Source organism: Lepisma saccharinum, chromosome 24 (genome assembly GCF_977018435.1).
Source record: "Lepisma saccharinum chromosome 24, izLepSacc3.1, whole genome shotgun sequence".
Taxonomy (NCBI): domain Eukaryota; kingdom Metazoa; phylum Arthropoda; class Insecta; order Zygentoma; family Lepismatidae; genus Lepisma; species Lepisma saccharinum.
The window spans coordinates 5,754,447-5,771,495 of record NC_139252.1 but is presented as its reverse complement, the minus strand read 5'-3'; positions in this window follow the sequence as shown (position 1 = coordinate 5,771,495).

Sequence of the window (17,049 nt, the reverse complement as noted above, 5' to 3'; positions counted from 1 at the left end):
ATTGAACATTAGAAACAACACATTCCCATTAACAGTATTTCATGTTATGCAAAACATTTAAGTTTATACACCATCAGAAGTGGGATTGCAACAATGTTACCACTACGTCATCCGACAAAAGTCAGGATCGGTATTGTTATATTTTATTGCTCAGGTCATTTCTTTTTTTAAAATATTTATAGCTATAATGAACATACTAACTTAAGCCCTCAGACTCGTAAACCAACAAATATACACCTCTGTTAACTGCCTTGTATTTGGGGAGGGGGGGTCAATTGTAGCTGTTTTTGCAATACACTTTGAAGTTTTGTTTTCTAAGTGCCACACATCAATTTCATCATAATTACCATTATTCATCCTCATCGTTGCCATTAACTAAAATTTGCCTCTTCTTTTTCACAAATTTTAGTACTGATATCGCCTTAGCAGAAATTCTTTTTAACCAAGCAATCAACACAAATCTCTCTTTTTATAGAGAAAAGGGAAGGGCATAACATTCCCGAGACAGTATTATTGATGTAACATTGTTAACGAGTCAATGCCTTAATGTTTACACACATACATAAGCGCATCAATCTCTACACAACCACACACACACATATACAAGAATATTTGGAATGGAAAAAAATTCTCAGGAAATTCCCCTTAGCCAAGCAAATCACCAGTTACATGATCCTCTCTCTCTCTCTTTTTATAGAGAAAGACATATCCAAGCTAGTATTATTGACGTGACATTCTTAACAAGTCGACGTCACATATACACACACGCTCACGAAGGGCTCATACTTTTCTGTTTAGAAACGCTCCAATTACCCTTCTACTCTAAAGTAGGTCAAAGCATGTAGTGGCTCTCGTGTAGTTTATCACGTAATAAAAAAAAATGCAAAACACCCCGACAAGGTTTCAGCTACTAGGACCTCACTACCATGAGCCTAATCCTAGTAAGCCACATACACACCTGTTTTTCGTATCGCATATGCTAGTAAGTCAGATGACATCATGGGAGAATCACATTTCCCCCAATGATCCCACCACAACAAACGTCGCACATGCTAGAAGAAATAGGATCAGGATATTTTATGCTAAATTTACGGCTGCCTGTATGCAGTTATAGGCAAATCATTAAAAGAGCGCTCTAATATAGAATGATTTCTCCTACCATGTACCCTAACATACAATTTAACATAACAAGTAACATTTCGATTCGTCTATATATACCCAACAAAACTCAGAAACTGTCATACGCGAGAGCTATATTTTGCAACAACTATAATTACCCAACACTAGCAACAAGAACAAAAAAAAATATATCAATTACTTGTATACTATTAATTAGTAACTTTAGATAATATTAATTATTAGTTTTCAGTTGTAATTAATGTTTAAAAAACAATTAATAACATGTTAGGTGATGATAACCAAGTGCAAAAAGCATTGCATTTTTTTTACACACAAACAAAGCACCACTTAGTTCACAAAACATCTAACAGATGGTAGATAGTTACATGGTTCTAGTTAGGATGATGAATTTTGGTTTGTTGGATAGGGGTTGAAGAAGACTATTTGTTGTAGTGACCACAGTATTATTTTTTTTTGTGTGTTTTCTGTTATCTTACGAGAATTAATATAGGTTGTCATAGAACCCTTCAATTCATGACTTAGGAAAAATCTGTTTGGTGATTCATCATGTACACCTATATGTGAGAAAAAGTATGAATAGAACCTATGTTCGAAAATCGAAAATGGCGAACGGAAGTGGGATTATCTTGGAAACGGTAAGACTTAGGAAAAATCTCTTTGCGGATTCATCACGTACGCCTATATGTAAGTAAAATATGAATAGAACCTATGCTCGGAAATCCAAAATGGCGACCGGAAGTGGGATTATCTTGGAAACGGTAAGACTTAGGAAAAATCTGTTTGCGGATTCATCACGTACGCCTATACTTAAGTAAAATATGAATAAAACCTATGTTCGGAAATCCAAAATGGCGACCGGAAGTGGGGTTATCTTGGAAACAGTAAGACTTAGAAAAAATCTGTTTGCTGATTCATCATGTACGCCTATACGTGAGAAAAAGTATGAATAGAACCTATGTTCGGAAATCCAAAATGGCGACCGGAAACAGGGTTATCTTGGAAACGGTAAGACTTAGAAAAAAATTGTTTGGGGGCCACCGAGCTATATTTCGGGAAATAAAATACAACAACTCACCCTAAGACAAGTGTCTAAAACAACAGCATAGTCTTTCACAAGAAAAGAGGGGAAGAGAACATTACAACAACTCACTTCTAAGGCCAGTGCCTAAAACAACAGCATAGCCTTTCACAAGAGAAGAGGGGAAGAGAACATTACAACAACTCACTTCTAAGGCAAGTGCCTAAAAACTCGTGGACAACTTCGTGCCTCACCTGTTCTCGCAGGTGGAGGTGAGGAAACACAACACCGTCATCGACAGAATCGATTATCCAGGCATCACGTCGACGGCAGTGGGAACATTGAAATTATCCAAAACGGACGCAGCATACTATCAAGCGAGGGGTTTCGAAGCGGGAACGAAAATATCGACGAGAAGTCACACGGTGCTCTTTCCCGTGCGTCTGCTTCCGGGATTCTTCTCGGACTACAAGGAGATCATGTGGAAGGGAGGACTGAGGATCAGCTTTCGAAGAGCGGCCAACGACAACGACGCACTGATGCGATACGCTACTTTGGGTCCGGACGGTATCACGCCGCTGCCCAACACTTTACCCGAAGCAGCCAAATGCGTCATCCGGAGCATGGAGTTGAGAATACCAATCGTGGAATACGAAACGAACTACGCCCTCAAGTACAAAGCGGAGATCTTGAAAAGTCCACAGCTGCCCATTCACTTTCACGGTCACCAGGGCGTGCAGAAGATAGCGTCGGGAAGTCACATGGAATTCGACGTGACGACGCAGTTCAACAACATACAGTACGACATGCCAGATTTCGTCATTGTGCTCTTTCAGACCGGGAGGGACAAGAATCAGGAAAAAGATTCCAGCAAGTTCGACGACTGCAAGATCAAAAATGTTTATCTCAAGAATGGGAGGAACGAAGTGTTCCCGCACGAGAATTACAATCTCGACATGACCAAAGATGATTACCTAAAACTTTACGAAGCTTACACGGTTTACAAGCGCGTGACCGAGGGAAAGGTGGACATGTACTACACGCCCAGCGAATTCAAAACCCACAGACCCATGTTCGTCATCAACACGACGAAACGGAAGCAGGTGGTGGTCAACGATCGAACCAACATCAAGATCGTCTGCGAGTTCCACGACGCGCTGCCTGCCGATACTCTATGCAGCGTCATCCTGGTCGCCGAGAAGTCCTTCGCGTACGACGTGAAGAACGAGAGGGTCACGGAACAGTTTTAAATATCGCCTTCGTCGAGCAAGAATGGCTTTTCTACAACCCCCATTACAAAATTTTCAATCTTAAAAAAAACGCCCAAAGCACTCCAATAGGTTTGCAGAGTTTTTTAGGATCAAAAAAATAACTTGACAAATCGAATTTCTTGAAAAAAAAAAATTGAGGGGGGGCGCTTGCTTGTACTCTTCCAAGCTCTCCTATTGTTCACTGAACATGCCCTTCACGCAGCACAGTCGATTTCAAATACCGCTACAATACCATTTTTTTTACATCATGAGGAGAAAAACATCGTAGCAGAGGGGGGCCAAAAACATCGTAGGAGAGAGAGGTCCCGTTAGGTCGTAGCAGGGGTTGGGGGGAACACACATTGTAGAAGATCACACATAAGTTTTAAAAAAACACGTCGTGGCAGATTACGCTGAGAGCAAGGTCGTAGTAGATTACACTGAGGGACCTTACAGTGAGAGGAGACAGACTTATAGGAAAATGTTGTAAGTCATTTCAAAAGTAGGTCAAAGGACGAGGTGGGCGAGGTTAGCATAAGAGCAAAATTTGGAGGAGGTAAAAAATAGCTTAAAAAGTGATGCCAGAGCTTCTTCTGTCCATTTTTCTCTCATTGTATGTTAGTTTAGAACGTAAAACGTCGTAGAATAAAAAGTAGATCAAAGGACGTATCCAGAACGAAGCATTCCACCTACTCTAAGTAGGTCAAAGCACGTAGAGGCTCTCGTGTAGTTTAGCACGAAAAGAATAAATAGGTTAAGTTATATCACGTAAGATCGTGATATACCTACAAGTGTGAGGTGGGGAAAAAAAGGGAAATTTTACTAAAACATCGCTAAACGCTAAAACATCGACAAAAATTGTCAAAATATGTCAAAAACTGATATTCAATTGATAAAAAAAGAGGCTACAAATGCATACCTACCAAGTGTGAGTGGGAAAAAAGGGAAATTTTACTAAAACATCGCTAAACGCTAAAACATCGACAAAATATTGTCAAAATATGTCAAAAACTGATATTCAATTGATAAAAAAAGAGGCTACAAATGCATACCTACAAAGTGTTATTTTGAAACAATAAGTTTACACTTCTAAGAGGAACTTTCTAAAACCAAATAGCCCGAAACATATCTTATTGAAAAAGTATTACGTAGAAAAGGTGACAAACTGTTGGTGAAATGCCTGGGACTCGAGGAAAAAAGTTTGATGGACGCAAACGAGGTGATTGTGTAACGGGTGTTTGGTATGTTGTACGGCGATTGCCAGATTTTCCATCGGAATATCATGATAGGAAAAATGGCAAGTTTCTACCAGACAACATTCGCTGCCTCATTGTTGGACCTTCTGGATGTGGAAAAACAACGTTACTTATTGATAATTTTCTTCTTGCACACAACTGGTTAAATTGGAAGAACAGGCACCTGTATGTTTTCTATAAAGGTTTGGAGCAATCGAAGTATCGCCAGCTGTCGAAACTGTACGAGGGACTAGGCATAGCTATATTTGCTTCTGAAGTGATACCACTAGACTGCTGTCTCTAAAATTCGGTGGTGGTTTTTGACGATGTGATCTTGGACAACCAGAACGAAATTCGCTTTTTTTTACTCAGGGTCGGCACAGAGGCATGTACTGCTTCTACTTTGCTCGTACTTATTCCAAAATCCCAAAGCAGCTACTCCGATACAATGCTAAATTCATTTCTTTGTTTCGTCAAGACTACACCATATTAAAACACGCATATGATGATTATGTAGGTGGGGACATAAACTACAATCAGTTTTCCAAATTTTGCTCTTCATGCTGGAACCCAGATGATTTCGGATTTGTCACAATAGACATGACGAGGAAACCCAATAACGGAAAATACAGGCACAAAAATTAATAATTTTCTAAATGTTGCAACGTTACAAAGAACGTCTTGACCTATTATAAATAACTACATACAAAAAAATGAAACGCAAACTTGCAGACGACAACCTGAAGCTGCGTAGCTACCTGGCAAAAAGGGTTTAAGGGTTGGATATCCGAGAATCGTGGAATTTACGAAGAGAAAAAGCGTCAGGTCTAACCTATCATCGATGCCTTCAGTGAACTTGGTAGAGAAATCAAAGATGTCACCGAGCAAAACAAAGAGTTAATCAACAAGCTTTTGCCACTTACTGCTCGAAATTACGTATACCATAGACACACCGATATCCAGCATTCACACTACTCCGTTCGAACTTACTCCTGCTCCAAGACGGCAGGTCCTAGGCAGTACCTCTTCTGACAAGGTAGTCGAGCTGGGTCCGTTGGCGAGGGATTACCTAAGCACCGTGAAATTCGAAAAAGACGAGGTATTCGGAATGTACCCGACCATGGAACATAACGAGGGTGAGGTTTTGAAGATTGGAAAGTCAAAAGTCACGTCCGAGGGCGACGATGTAAAAGTTAATTTGGGCGAGAAGAACAGCTGAGCCAGGTATCCTGGAACGGTGGGACTGTGGGAACTTATCACTAAGAAGCAACCTAAAGATTATACAAACGAGGATTACAAGAGTTACACAGAGATTTTGATCATGACGAAAGCACTGTACCAAAACAATGATGCAACACAAAATCGCGTGAAGCCTAGCAGTGGAGAAAAGTACAGGAACCTCATGAAGCCAATATGGACCCAGTTCAAGACTGGCACAGGTGTCAAACTCTGCAATACCTTGCCCAAGGAGTTTGTTTGAGAAGACGACGTAAGGAAGCTTGTAGATCGATTGCTGGTTATCGCAGGCTAACAAAAATGCAGGCAATCGCAACTTCCACAATGAGAAGATGAGCATCATGGACAAATTTAGCACCAGGCTTGCCAACTTCATTGTCAACGACATCAAAGGTATAGGTTACCTTATCAAAATCATAAACACCCTGCCTCCCAAATTCTGGAATGTAGCTCAGGGTCGAGGTTTGGTGAACGATATTATCAACAAGCTACCCTTCGAGATGCACCTGCCAGGTTACCAGTACGGCGGTCCGGGTACGAAACTCGAACAGCGACTGGAGAGAGGAGACGAGGGAGTGAACCCACTGCACGCAGCTTGCAAGGACCACGACATTGCCTACAATGCTCACACCGATCTTGATGCACGTCGTGATGCTGACAGAAAGTTGGAGCATGCGGCTTTCGGGAGAATCTTCAACAGGGATGCCTCGCTAGGTGAATGGGTTGCCGCATTGGGTACGACCATCGCCGTGAACACAAAACGAAAATTAGGGTGGGGATTGTTACTAAATAACCCTTGTGAAAAAAAGCAACTTGTATTACCGACCTACCATCACTTCATTGCATTAGTGAAAGCAGATATTTTTTCTTGCCCTCTCACGATATATAAATAACATACTATGAACATCAAGCCCAAGAGTGTTGTTTACCAAATACTCTATGCAAACCGCAAGTCTCTCGGAATATTAGATGGAATGCTCACCAAAAAGCAGCGCGAGAAGAAACATTCCTGCTTGTCAAAAGGTCATGGAATGAAATTGCTGCTCAGCATTCCTCAGTTGAGGAGGTTACAAGGTTCGCTAGAGCAGCAGAAGACTGGAGGTTTCATATTCAGCATCCCGGCTATCTTGGCGGGTTTGGGTGCTGTAGGCAGCTTGGCAGGAGGCAGTGCCACCATTGCCAAGACCGTCATCGATGCAAAAAAAAAACAAGGCCGAGTTAGAAGAGCAGAAACGCCACAACCTTGCCATGGAGAAGAAGGGGAAAGGTGTGACCAAAAAGCGAAAGAACAACCTCAAAGGTTTGAAAAAGTTTAAAAAAAGAAGAGCCCCTGTCCAACTTCGATATTGAATCTTTGATCGAATCGTTGGGGATCAAGCACTTTAGGGGCGTTTTCATGTCTGATTCTCTACCCTCTGTTGTGAAGAAAAAAGAGTGTGGTGTGGTTAACCTTGACAGTTACGAAAATCCAGGTACACATTGGAAATGATACATCAAAACGAATAACAACAAAGCATTTGTTTTCGATTCATTCGGAGGCATGACACCTGCTGGGATGGTAAAGTATCTTATTGTTGTCAACATCTACTACAATGACGAACGCATCCAGGGTTTCAGCGATGTGTACTGTGGCCATCTCTGCGTTTCCATGCTTGTCTTCCTCTCGCAATTAAATAACTCAACAATCGAGGATTTCCAGAAAGCATTGTGGCACCTGAAGCACTATGGGAGTATTCCATCTCACAAGCGAAACTTCGCTTCTGAAACTCACATTGCATGACGATATTATATATCCTAAATCTATTGCTCTTCGTGCATTCTACAGCATGTACCTGATACCTAATGTGACGGTACACAACAATACCATCAAAATTGGCATCGAAAAAATCAGCATCACCCCTGGCCAGTACAATCTGTCTACCTTGCAGGTTCAATTGCCAAGAAGTGTATTGCTGGCGCAAAGTTCGGTAACTCACAGGGTGCAACTGGTGTCTGCCACGGAAACCGTAGACCTGGGAACCATCGGAGAGCTTTTGGGATTCGAGAACAACACAAAGCTCGGACCTAACATCAAGCACATCGGTGCTAACATTCCTAAATTTCTAGCCATCGAGACTCTGAACATACATTGCAATGTGGCAGAAGGTTTGTTCACCAAATCCTCGGACGGCATCCCAGGGATTCACAAGCAGACAGGTATTATCGCTAAGTTCAAACCAAACTCTGAGTTCATGGAGCCAATTATATACACACCCTCCCCAACGATATACTTTCCTGTATCTCGTAATCGCATAGACAACATAGAATTGGCAATTACCAAGGAGAAGGGAGAGGTGGTTGATTTTGCAGGAGCCACGACCACTGCCGTCGTGGAGATTAACATATAATAAACAACCATTATGGAGCAAATCGAAAGTTAGGTGTTGCAGTCCTTCCCACCAAATCGTCGCACGTTTGCCAAACTCAATGTAGCGAATCGAGAGATAGAATACGACGTGGACGTCGGGGACGGGTTGTTTCACCCTCACAGATTTGATTTGAATATCAAGTTTGAAGTTGTGAAGAGAGACAACAGCGAAGCAATTCTTGCCAATTCAAATTTAAGACTTGTAGATAAATTTGTGCCGTACCTGTTCTCGCAGGTGGAAGTTAGAAAGCATGGCACCGTCATCGATAGGGTTGACTACCCTGGGATTACCTCTACAGCTGTGGGAACACTGAAACTCTCCAAGACCGATGCAGCATAGTAGTAGGATCAACCCGGTTCTGCAACCGAAAATGGGGCTCGGTGGGGCTCGCAGTGTTGCCAACGCCTTACTCGAAAAAATCACCAAGGTTTTTGTGTTTGGGTATAACCTAACCTCAAGCAAGGAGCTGGCAACACTGCGAGCCCCATTTTCGGGCGCAGTGTTGCCAACTCACCCCAAGAAAATTTCACCATGTGATATTTTACAGGCGAAGCTAACCTACAAATGGGAGTTGCCAACACTGATTAGTGGAGGTGCACGGGTTCTGCGCTATTATTTGTGATTCAGTGTTGCCAACTCACCCCAAGAATATTTCACCATGTGATATTTTACAGGCGAAGCTAACCTACAAATGGGAGTTGGCAACACTGACTAGTGGAGGTGCACGGGTTCTGCGCTATTATTTGCGATTCAGTGTTGCCAACTCACCCCAAGAATATTTCACCACATGTTATTTTACAGGCGAAGCTAACCTACGAATGGGAGTTGGCAACACTGGCAACATCAATTGCGGTTCAGTGTTGCCAACTCACCTCAAGAATATTTCACCATGTGATATTTTACAGGCGAAGCTAACCTACAAATAGAAGTTGACAACACTGGTAACATCAATTGCGGTTCAATGTTGCCAACTCACCTGAAGAATATTTCACCATGTGATATTTTACAGGCGAAGCTAACCTACAAATAGAAGTTGACAACACTGGTAACATCAATTGCGGTTCAATGTTGCCAACTTACCTGAAGAATATTTCATCATGTGATATTTTACAGGCGAAGCTAACCTACAAATGGGAGTTGGCAACACTGACTAATAGAAGTGGCCAGGGCTGCGTCCGAATCAGCAGCAGATGTCACCTAGAGCGCTGTTCCATCCGGGACTCAGCCAATCTCTGTTGTCCGAATTTGCGGTAGACGTGGAGTCGGAGGGAAGAGCAGAGAGGCGCGACAGATGCACGCTGGCGCTGTGATGCTGCGCTTGGCAGCCATAATCTAACTTTCACTTTGTACAGACAACATTTACTGATTAGAGGATGTAAAACTCAGTTATATTTTAATATTTTATCGATAATAAATGCAGAAAAATTGTAAATGATGAAATAGCGTGTTATATTTTTAATGTGAGTAGTAAATAGGTGGAAATTATTGTCATGTTTGTTTGGCGTTTGTCTTCTACTTCCGTGCGATGCGCCTGCGCCCCAGAGCGCGGTGGGTGAAGTTCGGGCTGACACCTGGCGAGAAAAGTGACAACCGTACTACAAGGGGACATGTAGATTCGGACGACTTGGACGTGACTTCGACGGTACGCGAGAGCAACGGGAGAGAACGGGACGGAGTGCTTGCCAATCCGGACACGGCCCAAGGCATAAGCTCTATTTTCTCGCAGTGTGGCCAATATTTTACTTGAAAAAATCACCCAGGTTTTTTTTGGTCTAATCTAACCTAAAGCAAGGAGCTGGCAATACTGCTTGAGGCTCACCTTGCAGCGTTGCCAATATTTTACTCGAAAAAATCACCAAGGTTTTTATTCTGGTCTAACCTAGCCTAAAGCAAGGAGCTGGCAATACTGCTTGAGGCTTGTCTTGCAGTATTGCCAACATCTTACTCAAAAAGTCACCAAGGTTTTTATTTTGGTCTAACCTAACCTAAAGCAAGGAGCTGGCAATACTGCTTGAGGCTTGCCTTAATTAATTGCATAAAGCAATTTGCCAACCTACTGGTATTTATGCCATAGTTTTTTTTACAAAAAAAAGAGAGGGGGAAGAGTTAAACAACCGACAGTGTTGCCAACACCTACCTACAGCTTTTTTTCTTACTTGGCAAGGGCTTAGCTAATTTATATACTGGCGTAACATACATGCACTGGGCAATAGAGCCGGTAACAAATATATACTGCCGTAAAAGAGAGAGATGGATGGATGGCAATACAGTATGTGTGTGTGTGTGTGTATAAATATGTAGCATTATTAACTAGAGTGTGTTGGCAACCCATCTACAACTAAAAAAAAGATAGATACCAATATTGCTGTAAGATGAGGAGGGGGAGAGACCTAGAGCTGGCAACAGTGGTGAGCGAATATGTATTATTTCCAAGTTCTGGGCGCCAATGTATATCGTGATTTTTTGTAAACCTCTCTTGGGGGAACGATGTGCCACACATGCGCGCGTGCGCGCACCTGTATTGTGACGCAAACAAACAAATAATAATTGTTGTTTTTTAGGATGCCTGGCCCCTAACCCTGCCAGGGTGCGTGGTGCCCAACCCAAAAAAGTAAAAGGTTTTCTAACGGCATTGAGGACAGAGTTGGCAGCACTGTGGGCTCTTACTGTAATTTTTTTTATGAGGGGGTCTATTGCCCTCTGTTTACATCTGGGCAACACTGCCGTAGATTTTCTGACAGTGTTGTTAACCTACTGGGTTTTTCACTGTAAATTTTCATCAAAGGGTCTGAGGGGTCCATGTATTTTTTATGTCTGGCAACACTGTTGGGGGCCTAGTGTTGGCGACCTGTGAGCTCTTATTGTAGCTTTTTATGAGGGGGACCTATTGTTTTTTTTTTATATTTGACAATTTTATTGGATGTTTTTTTTTGAGGCTTGGGTTTTACCAACCCATCTGAAGAAAATTCCACTATATGATTTTTCACTGGCTAAGCTAACCTACAAATAGGAATTGGCAGCACTGACGAGGCTCGAATTATTATTTGAGGCTCGAATTATTATTTGACGCCCGAATAATTATTTGAGGCTTGAAATTAATATTTGATGCTTGTTGGTATTGCCAACCCACTTCACAAAAATTCCACTATATGATTTTTCACTGGCTAAGCTAACCTACAAATAGGAATTGGCAACACTGACTTATAAACCCACTGGGTCCTCTTGGCATGTTTTTTCATGATGTGTTGCTAGGCTATTGGGCATTTTGGCGTATACAATGTATATATTTTGAGGAGGGGGGTTATGGTTTTTTATGCTGTACGAATACTGGGAGCTTGACAGTGACAACTAACAGAGTAGGTAAACCTACATCCAGGAACTGGCAACACTAGTTTCTGACAGTGAATTTGAAATAAAATATTAAACAAAATACATGAGTAAGTACTGTGGGTACAAATAGTACCAGTGTTGTGCCCCCAACTCCAACTGGGCAACTGGGGGAAATAATTGTACAACAATTTGTACCTAATTGTACAATACTTGTACCTAATGGTACAACATACATATACACAGACATAAAAGAGAGAGCCTTCTCACAACTTACTTCATGTACAATTTATATGATTTTACAACTGTGAAAAGAAAGCATATGTGTTTTGTATGCACACATTTATTCTTATTTTTCGAAGTTGAATGCAAGCACATGTTTTTATGTTCTTGTAATACTAATCTTCCTCCACTGATTTTAAATTGCTTCTATTCGCTTTTTTTCTGTGTTATTTCCGTATGCACGCAATATTTGCTTTCATAATGCCACGGGGACGAAAAAAAACATGCATACTTCTGTTTTTCCACATGTATGTATGTATGTATGTATGTAATGCGATTTGTGTGGGGGCCAAAATTTTGAACTTATGGCTTAATTAATCTGCATGAATGCTTAATGTTTGATTTTTTTTATTTCTAGTTCGACATGAGATATACACAATTTTTATTTTTTGAAGTACAGTTAATATTACCTAGTTCGGGTTAAGCTGTAACATACAACTAGCGATCGACACGACCACCTGACACACAGACAGAGAGAGTGTGAGCAAATTCAAAGTGTGATCTATTGTGAACTAAACTAACCTCACTCACCCACCCACATATAGTCTTACAGGTAACTCAAAAAGCAGAAAGTAGTATATAGCATGACAGGTCGATCTATCGTAAACTAAACTAACCTCACTTGCCCACCCACATATAGTCTTACAGGTGACTCAAAGGCAGAATGGCAGCTATATCACTTGTAAGGGGCAACACACAAGATCTATTGCAAACTAAAATTAACCTACGACATAAGCCATGGATATATTTTCCAGATAGGGTATAAGCAACTCACCTCTTGCAATTGTATAACGGGGAAAATTAACCTACAGCTGGCAACACTGTTTGAGTTGCTTTCGACGAGGCAAACTTATATTTTGCAAATAGGCTAAAGCTAATCTTCTACAGCTAGAAGCTTGAAACATATACCCTCGCAGATTATGCCAACTTACCTCATGTAAAAATATTACCTAGTATGGTTAAGCTGTGACATACAACTAACGATCGACACGACCACCTGACACACATATGGAGAGAGTGAGACAGCTTATATGCAATATATTCCTACACATGTACTGGGTTTACTTGCAACAACTATTTCACTCACCCTCCTATCAAAATCTTCTAACCACATGTTTTTGATACTTGCTGCCAGAACATGGTGGTTTTAGACTGTAAATTCAACCTGATTATTCTATTTGTGCATGATGCCTGCATTTGGAATATTTTATTCTTGGCATACGGTATTTTGCGTGCTCCAGTAATCTTGTGCTCGATTCACGGAAGCTATGACGTGTATTTCCTGTTTTGCGAACATGCGAGAATTTTTCACAATAGATAATATATTGCAAGAGCGAGTTGTTTGTGTATATAAATCTAGTTTTGGAAATGGACGTGAATATAATGTCAAAAATTATTGCATAACTTAAAAATATTGATATTTATTGCACTAGCAAAGGTAAATGTGGAATGCCCCGGCCCCTCAGCTGTTAGGTTAAACACTATAAAAATTTTATTACTGATAGCAAGCATTCTCATATCGACAAAACAGATCTAGTAATGAGCTGTCTTGCAAGTCTCCCGAGTGAAGGAATATGATGCCACTATAAACTGTAAACAAGATATACAGTCCCTCGCATGAGATGTACGAGGCTTATGAACCTCGACCTATAGAGTTGTACAATGGATGTTTTTTTTTTTTTTAAGCATAGCGGTGTGTTTTCGCTTATTTCAATGTCATCGAGCGGGCATGTAAAGAAGGGGAGAGAAAAAAAGAGGAGGAGGGGTTATAACGGATAATTCATATTTTGATTTTAATATTTTTGCTAGTTACGATTTACCTGCTATCTAGAAGGACACTGGATGATGGCTAAAAGCGAGTGAAGGAGAGAAATGTTATTTTTTTATTTTTTTGATTGTGTGTGATGAAATAGTTTTAGATAATAATAGTAGGCTAATAGAATTGTAGAAAACGGCTGTATCGTGATGCGAGGCTGAAAGCAATTTCGAAAGCAGTCTCGGGCATCTTCGCGTTCAGCTAACAAGGAAAATGCACATGGAGGGTGTAACGGTATTGTCCATGGATGGTTTTTCTGAATAAACATACATATCAGTTTTTGCAGTCTCCAGATGGGACCGGAGTTTTTGTTTTGGTTGGACAAGGGGGTTCAGATAAATGCATGGACATCAAAATAAAAGAAAAAAATTTACTCCACCGCTCACATGTATTGAGTCTTCCAATAACACACCTCGCGGGGCGTACCTACATGTATGCAAAATATAGTTAATGTCTTATTTCTCGAACCTGTGGTCTGTAGATTTGCTTTTGTTGGCAACAGAAACAGAAAAAATGGCACCATGTTATTGTATACTGATATGGGTGTACTGTAATCATAACAATTTTTCTAGTTAAAAATCTATGTCGAAAAGTAATGTTGGGTGACTTGTCTGTGTTGGGTCTTATTAACAACTTCACAGCTGTACCTGCATAACTCATCGACTACAAGGCAACAATGTTAGGAAATGTGTGCATGGCTCCGAGAATACAATTTAAAATTACTAATGTGGCATGAACCCCCTCCACTTGTGTGTATTTGAATATGCGAAAATTAGACACTTTGAATAATCGATGAGAATAATTATAAAAACAGGTTGCACCTGTATGATGTGTTTAAACTTCAGACGATTTTTGTTAATCTACAAAAGCCAAGTGCAAACGGAGATCACTACGAAAATTGGGAAAAAAAAGAAGCGAGGTTATTTTGGCTAATGGCAACGATGAGGATGAATAATGGTTGTTTTGATTAAATTGACGAAGTCAATATGCCTAGCCTAAAATAAAATTCAACAATTAATGTTAAACATTTGCTACTCTGAAATGGCGACGGCTATCATCATAACATCACTTGTTTCTAACCTGTCCATATTGACCCTCTCTCTACCCCTCCATAAATTCGATTCGAAAGGCACAATCATTCCAGTTCTTGAATAAGACTCGCATATGCCCTCAGAAAAAACAAGAGAAGAAATAAATAAATCAAGTCATGTATATTCTTCATCCCTGAATTTTCTTCCACAACACTGCACGAAGCCTCGAGTTTCGGATATTGTTGTTGTGCGACAGGATAGGATAGATGAACCGTATGTTTACCGAGGACCAGACGTAATCAAACATTTTTTTGAAAAGATAGTTGAAGAGGTTGAGACTATTGGCAGTCTCTTACACGAATCGAAACCAAATGCTCCTATTATCCAGCGATGAACTTCAATCTCACAATAATATTGAAACGTGCCTGGTGTGCGATCAAAGGTTTCACCGACGAGAACCGAAAAGTAATTTCATCATAATCATTTCACCGGAAACTACATCGGTGGAATCTGTAACATAATGTATTCATGTATGTGTTTGACAATCATATATTACTCACTAGAACAATTTTCATATTGTTTTCACTACGTGAGATGATATTTTATTTATATTTACGATAAAATAGAGGTTTGGGTGTAATAACAGTTTTTATTAATTAATTTAGAGATGCATTTTTTTATTTGTTGAGTTAATGATTAGGTTAATTTGTTATTTCTCGCGAAAAAAAAGAGGGAACCACAGCTGAAAGAAAATACACAACTTGTATTATTGAGGTCAAGAGTTTGTTTTAATATTACTTTTTTGCACACATAGGCTAATCACGACTCGGGATATGTTTAAAATGGAATCTGAAATATTGATTATGCGACCTGACTGGAACTCGGAATAGGACACACTGATTACAAGACGTCGATATATTACCACTTGGCAAGAAATTGTAGTGTTTCAATTCACACACACATACTTACAATTTAAAACATCTAAACTGATCGCAGGCCCAACTGGTGGCTGGCATACACAACTATCCATCCACCAGTCGTCTTCTGGGGCGTGTGTTTTGATGAGTGTCAACAACCTCTATTGTGAAGTAAAATCTGTAGGGGTAACATCACTCTCCAATTACAATGTTGGCAAACTTTCCAACTTCATCGTGAACGACGACAAAGGTATCGGCTACCTGATCAAAATTATCAACATGCTACCTCCGAGATTCTGGTACGTTGCCGAAGGAAAGGGACTCGTGAACGAGATCATCAACAAGTTACTTTTCGAGATGCATTTACCTGGCTACCAATACTGCGGACCGGGTACCAAACTCGAGAAAAGATTGGAGAGAGGAGACAAGGGTGTGAATCCGTTGGACACACCATGCAAAAATCACGATATTGCTTACAACACGCACACGAATTTGGATGCACGTCACGAAGCAGACAAGAAATTGGAGCATGCCGCTTTTAGGAGGGTCATGAGCAGAGACGCTTCTTTGGGAGAAAAAGTTGTAGCATTGGGCACCACCATCGCCATGAACACGAAACAAAAATTTGGATGGGGAATCCTACCTAGAGTTATCTTTAACTGGCAACGAGGTGATCTTAGTCAGCACGACGAACCCTCAGCCGTTATAGAAGATATCTGAAACCAGCTTACACCAGTTACTCATAGCCCCTCCAATTTTCTCACGATGGTGGGTTGCTACCGACCCTATACGTAGGCCGAATAAATTCCGACCAGAGCCGGATTCGAACCTATGCCGTCTCGCAGCGAACAATCTCAAGACGAGTGAACGTCGTAACTCGCTCAGCTACGGAGGAGGACTCTTTTTCTCTACTTTTTCTCTAATTTTCATCATTATTGTTAAAATTAATCCAAGAGAAAATATATATTTTGTGTTGACATGGGAAATATGCAATAAAAAATGCATGATCAATAGTTAAGGTCAAAATCTGAATAAACAGTGAGGGTGATACACGCAAGATTCCAGGCATGTGATTTGCACAGAATTAAATATAAAATGAGAGATGGAAGGTTTTTGTTACTATTAGAATTTAAGGACGGAAAATATGTACAGCGAATGAATACTACGTTTGACTAATCGTGAAGATGAGTATTACAGTACGTTTTTATCGTTCTTATATAAACGTTGAAACGTTTAAGAACGTATAAGAACGTTTACCGAAACGTTTCAACGTTGAAACGTTTCGGTAAACGTTCTTATACGTTCTTAAACGTTTCAACGTTTATATAAGAACGATAAAAACGTACTGTAATACTCATCTTCACGATTAGTCAAACGTAGTATTCATTC